This window comes from Mytilus galloprovincialis, chromosome 11, assembly GCF_965363235.1.
Source record: "Mytilus galloprovincialis chromosome 11, xbMytGall1.hap1.1, whole genome shotgun sequence".
NCBI lineage: Eukaryota > Metazoa > Mollusca > Bivalvia > Mytilida > Mytilidae > Mytilus > Mytilus galloprovincialis.
The window spans coordinates 23,318,406-23,325,296 of record NC_134848.1 but is presented as its reverse complement, the minus strand read 5'-3'; the positions used below and the strand labels follow the sequence as shown (position 1 = coordinate 23,325,296).

Here is a 6,891-nt window from a genome sequence, read left to right as displayed (position 1 = left end):
AAAATAAAAAAAACTTTATTACGATTCACACGTTCCATTCAGTGAAAATTAAAAAATCTGACATGACCCATGTGATCAACTCATTTGACGATTCGCACTTTTCATACAGTGATTTGAACAACGTGATTTGTGTGTGAAATAATTCAAAGCGTATACTTTATAATCAGTAAAAATACTTATGTAAACTTTATCTAATAATAGTTGTAAGATAAATAAATGTAAAGAACTTACTCTATGGCGCTTATAACCAGCAGTGTTTTCCTTTTTATGCCCCACCTACGATAGTAGAGGGGCATTATGTTTTCTGGTCTGTGCGTCCGTCTGTCCCGCTTCAGGTTAAAGTTTTTGGTCAAGGTAGTTTTTGATGAAGTTTTAGTCCAATCGACTTCAAACGTAGTACACATGTCCCCTATGATATGATCTTGCTGATCGCTTTTCAAAATTCCCTCTTTTAAAGCGATTAAATGGATTGAACCAATAGCATATTTGGTTTTATGTGTTTTCACATATATTGGTAATTCATATTTTGCAGAACGAACACTGCGTTTACCGTCAGCCATATCAACTGCTGAATCCAAATTCTTGTGAAGCAATGTCAGTTTAAAAAGAAGACGACAGTAGTGTCCAACTTCATCACTTACTTTAGTATTGGCACTATTTATAGGCGGAGGTTTTGCATTATGAACACTTTCCTCATGAGCTTTAAGAGAACCAACATATGCATATGTTTTTTTCACAATAATGACATTTTACTCTGCCGTCGCCTTCGTGTATGTTGGAAAGCTAATAGTTCTCAGGATGAGTGTCATCTGTTAATATTTCTCTCAACTCTTTCATTATGTCATTTTCAGACTCAAAGAAATTTGTCTCTAAAATGTCCTTGCATATATTATTAAGCCAGTTGATTTTTTCATCTGATGAAAAATTTGAAAAACCATCTGGTAATGGTATTGGTCATCAAAGCCTTTGTCAAATTTTTGAAGAAATAAAACACAACTCATCGCATCCAAAATTGTATAATATAAGAGTCTGTATGGTCGGTAGGCATTACGGACTTCACCCTTCACATTCCTGGCATTAAGGAGATTCCTGAAATAGTGTGCAGTCCCTCTGTCTCCAGCTGAGTCTATATTGTATGTAAGCCTGCAGATTGCCTACAAGTAAACTTATTCCTAGGGCTATTCCAGAAAAAAATGTATGGGGGGGGGGAGGGCACATCTATACTATTAAACGAGAAGACCTCATTTTTGGTGTCGCTTCTCTTCTTTCCAGAATAAATTAATCAACACGCCTCTGTGTCCTATAGGTACAGTGCATAGTCGCATTTGTCATCCATTCATATGATTATTCAGATTGAGTTATTTTAGGAGAAAAACGAGAAAAAAGGCATCCGGATATTGTCCCGTCATTGTACGAAATTTTAAGTCAGATTAGACTTCCGGTTTGCGTTTTTCTGTATACTTTGAACATACATATACTACGAATAAAGTGTATTTTCAGAATTTTATCTGCTATCATTTTCAAGTTTACTATCCACGGCGGTCACAGAGTTTATTAAATAGAGAGGGTCTGTATACTATATCAATGATCACCATGGATCGATTAGGGAGCTACCATTTGATTTTTATGAGGGGGCTAGGATGAAAAATTTTGTCCTGCATTTTTTTTTTTTTAGTTGTAATCTCTGTCCTGCCTTTTTATTTTTCACTCTAATCGATCCTGCCTTTTTTTTATTAGTTTATCCTGACTGTTTTTACCTAAATTGTCATCCTGCCTTTTTTTTTACTCAAAACTCCTGTTCTGCCTATTTTTTTCAAATTTCATCCTAGCACCCCCATAAAAATCAAATGGTAGCTCCCTTAGTAAACTTAGAATTGAAAGTAAATACGCTTTATTTATATAGTAATGAATGTTCATAATATACAGATAAGCGCTAAAATTATTCATGTGAACTTTTGATACTTTTTCTGAAATTCTCCAGTCATTAAATCTTTTACAAAATTCATTGATTACATAAAAAAAAGAAGATGTGGTATGATTGCCATGTTAAAACAGCTCTCCATAAGAGACCAAAATGACACAGATATTAACAACTATAGGTCACCGTACGGCCTTCAACAAAGAGCAAAGCCCTACCGCATACTCAGCTTCAAAAGGCCCGAAATGACAATGTAAAACAATGCAAACGAGAAAGCTAGCGGCCTTATTTATGTACAAAAAATAAACGAAAAACAAATATGTAACACATAAACAAACGACAACCACTGAATTACAGGCTCCTTACTTAAATAAATGTTCATAACATACTAAATGTATGTTCATATTGAAATTGATAGAAAACCAAAAATTGGGAACTTTGGAAATAAAGGTGGAGGGTAAAAAAAAATTTCCTGTCCCCAATAACCCATGACTTATGATACTTTTGCTGAAATTCTCCAGTCATTCTGTATTTTACAAAATTCTTCCAACAACACTTTACATACTTTAAACTACGCTCTGAATGCCCGCGATTTCGCGGGTGTGTTCTAGTTATATTAATAATACATGGGTGATGGGTATCAGAGCAACCTTTCACACTATAATTCTCAATTAGGGAACTACCATTTGATTTTTATGGGGGGCTAGGATGAAAAATTTTGTTTTGTCCTGCTTTTTTTTTTAGCTGTAATCCCTGTCCTGCCTTTTTATTTTTCACTCTGTTCGGTCCTGCCTTTTTTTTTTTAGTTTATCCTGACTTTTTTTTACCTAAATTGTCGTCCTGACTTTTTTTTTTTGCAAGTGTCTCAACCTGCCTTTTTTTTTTACCCGAAACTCCTGTCCTGACTATTTTTTTCAAATTTCATCCTAGCCCCCGCCCCACACCCCCCCCCCCCCATAAAAATCAAATGGTAGCCCCCTTACAATTGTCTGGGTGGCGGATGCTGACAAAAACTGCCTTCCAACCACCCCATACATTTTTTTCTGGAATAGCCCTTATATAAAAATGTCACTGATTATTTATTTACTAATTTTTAATAAGATCACTAATTTGAGTGAAAAGCTTTGTAGAACCAAGATACAACCAAAACATGTCGACACAATTTTTACTTGAACTTGTACACCAATTACGCCCTTTTGGCACCTATTACGGTAATGACCAGGCTAAAACATCCAAAATTGATACCAAACTTCACTATTAAACAATCAAAAATGCTTTTCATCATAATAAAAACAATATAAATAGAAGATATAATGTCAAATACAATCTGTTATTTGAGCACCTACCAGTAAGCAATATTGTTTTATAATACTGCTTAATTAATCTAATATTACGTGCACTAATTTCAAAAATGAGGAGATAATATTTTTTTAAGTGGATTTACTTTACTACATTGGCTAGAGGAATAGGGGTAGGGTTGAGATCTCATAAACATGTTTAATCCCGCCACAATTTTGCACCTGTCCCAATTCTGGCCTTTGTTAGTCTTGTATATGATTTTTAATTTTAGTTTCTTGTATATAATTTGGAGTTAAGTATGACTTCCATTATCACTGAACTAGTATACATAATTTTTAAGGGGCCAGCTGAAGGACGCCTCCAGGTGCGGGATTTTTTCGCTACATTGAAGACATATTGGGGACCTTGGCTGTTGTCTGCTCTATGGTCTGGTTGTTGTCGCTTTGACATCAATACTATATCGGCGTTTCCACTTTATAGTAGAAGAATTTTAAATAAACATCGTATACCTTTATATAAGATCTATATTTCTGTCTCTTGTGACAGCCCCACGTAACGTTGGTTCTTTCTTCAAGGCTGAAACAGACAAGGTGATGTAATCATTGGACGTCATTGTTTACGTTGTAACTGCAGATTCAAGCGTTAAACGTCATGCAAGCGTTCAAGTAACCACCTATAATACCGTAGCGCCGACACGCATGAAAAGTCGTGAAAGATCCCTATTAATTGTTTAATTAATACTAAAATTAAATATTAATTAGTATAATAATTTTCATGGTTATTAATATAAGTAAGATAAGTCATACAAATCTAATCTTGAAATTCATCCAAATTCTTTCTTAATTTTCGGAACACGTTTTAGAAAAAATGTGACGTCACTTTGAGCGTTGTCCTGACTAGGGCTAGGTGGGCTGTGATTTTGTAATTTATTCGTTTTTATTCTATAGCTAGTCACCACTTCAGTTTAATTATGTATATCTATTATATAGTCATTTTATGAAATTTACTGTTTGCAAAACTATGTATTATTCATGATAATAATGATTTTTTTTTGTCCCAGGCGGTTAACCATGGCCTCACAACCTTTTTGGAACTTTTGGTCCTCGACGATCTTCAACTTTGTAGATGTTATGGCTTTCAAACTTTTTACATCCGAGCATAGTTTTTGGTGGACGTAGCGCGCGTCTGGCGTATACAAATATTTTTTTTTTACCTGATACCAATTGATGGCTATTATTCGTTTGTTTCTCTTTCCTATATTTTCTCCCATTTATTATCTGTTTATCTATTGTAACCCTATCGTGTAATGTTGTCATTTTAATGTTATAATTAACACTGCCATTGAAGCGGGAGGTTTGACATGCCACAAAACCAGGTTCAACCCACCATTTTTACATAAAATGCCCTGTACAAACCAGGAAAATGGCCATTGCTACATTAAAGTTAATTTCTGTGTGTGTTTCATTTCGCTGTTGCGTCTCTGCTGTGTTGTAATTCTTTATATTTGATACGTTTCCCTCAGTTTTAATTTGTATGAGAATGAGGACGTTAATCTTACCTCAGTAACATACTTTAAAACTAATGAAATCAACTACTTTTAAGATCATGAACAAATTGAAATAATTCTTAAATGTAATATCAGTGAATAATGGCATCTGTTTTCAGAAGACCAATGGAAACCAATAAAATCTTAAAAGTGGAACGATAACTCCAAAAATATATCAATCAAAACCCTTCTGAAATGATATTCTAAACTTTGAATCGAAGAAATATAGTGGAAATCAAAATGGGATAGATCAGGCAGCTAATGAGGTTGATTTAATTTTATGCAACTTAACAGAAAAATCTTGTACCACAAAGACATGTAACAGGTATACTAAACTGAAATAGGTGTTTGGAAATGCACGACGCCAAGTGTCCATTTGTCTGGTACTTCCATGGAAACAATGGAGATGAATCTTTTGCTCCGGTTCACAGTTGTTCTGGACATTTCCAAAGCTCTGGTGTATACACCGTCTGACATCGTCTCCGTGGCCTGGCCACGCAAATGTAAAATCACTGGTTTGTTTGGTCTGGCCAAACCCAAGAATTTATCTAAAATCTTCTCCTGGGACATCCAGTGTATTGGGTTGACGGTCTTTTCCAATCCGATTTCTCCCAGCGCAGATACACGCATGTCAGACATTGCCTCTTGCATCGCTATGAACTGATCATTATTGACAAAGGGTTTGGGCTGCTATCTTTCATTTGGAGGTGTCTGGTAAACAGATTGTTTCTACTGTTTATGCCCTGAAATATGTAATTGTTTATATATAATATAGATTGCCTTTTGTTTCCTAAGCAGTTTATTTATTCAAGATTGAGTGATATAAAGTAAATGATATGAACATGAAAACTGTAACCAATAGTTAACATCATTGAACCCATGCATTATAGAAGTCGTCAGTTTCAAAATGACTATTTACTGTCTCGTCCATATTGGCGGACTAGACACAGGTAACCAAGGAAAAACTATATAAATACTATAAATAAGTTTAAATAAATAATAATCAAAAAAGAAGAAGAGACAACTTAAGCTCTCAACATAAACCTGTAAATTTCAAAATTATTCATCTGGCAAAAAAATCAAAAAAAACTCTTAACTGATGAAAAGAAGTAAATGCAATGTATGGAAAACCATTAACTGAAAATTCTAATATATCAAAACGCAAATCTGTACAAAATGCTGCCGCTCTTGGCTAAACTCAAAATCAGAATAAAAAGCTATGAAAGAACAAGGAAAAAATTCAAAAATAAAGATGCAATCAACATCTTCAGCCTCCTTGGCAGCCTATAAAAAACGTAAAGATAAACGCAAAATGGAAAGACAGAAGGATGATGAATAAATAAGAAAATGAAAACAAAATCATCTTTAAACGGAACGTTTATAATTTATTGCTTTGTTTACTTGGAGGAAGTTATTGTGTATTCTTATTTTTGATATTTTTTTCAACTACTGAATCAGGCTTTTCCAATTTCTATTTTTTTTTTGCCCAAAAAACAGTTTGAAGCACCTCAGCACACTGTTCAAGTGGTGAAACATTTTAGCTCATTGCTTCAGTGTAATGCTGTTATGCTGACATAATTTATATTTAGTCATTGTATGGTAAATTAGCTGTATTTTGGCAAAACTTTTAGGAATTTTTGGTCCTCAATGCTCTTCACCTTCGTACTTTATTTGGCCTTTTATAACATTTTTGATTCGAGCGTCACTGATGAGTCTTTTTTTAGACGAAACACGCGTCTGGGGTAAATATTAAATTGTATTCCTGGTATCTATGATGAGTTTATTTACAGAAGAAAATTATTTCCCTTTGGTTTACTATTAGCGGATTAGTACTAGCTATAGAAAAATATCCAAATCAAACATACACAATAACTTTTTGTTAGTCTTGAAAACTAAGCAAGGAATTATTGACAAATAAAACAATGTTTTTAACTAATAACTTAGACATTATATAGTTGGATGCGGATGGTAATTTGTTTAATGCTTACTAACAGCATTACACTGAAGCAATGAGCTAAAATGTTTCACCACTTGAACAGTGTGCTGAGATGCTTCAAACTGTTTTTTGGGCAAAAAAAATAGAAATTGGAATTGTGATAGGGAAAAGCCTACTTAAAAAAAGCACAGC

The 6,891-nt window shown here is 34.0% G+C and overlaps 1 pseudogene; it reads right to left on the bottom strand.

The window, feature by feature from the left end:
* Positions 1-265: 265 nt before the first annotated feature.
* LOC143052075 (uncharacterized) lies at positions 266-4,647 on the bottom strand (annotated as a pseudogene).
* Between the last annotated feature and the right edge of the window lie 2,244 nt (positions 4,648-6,891).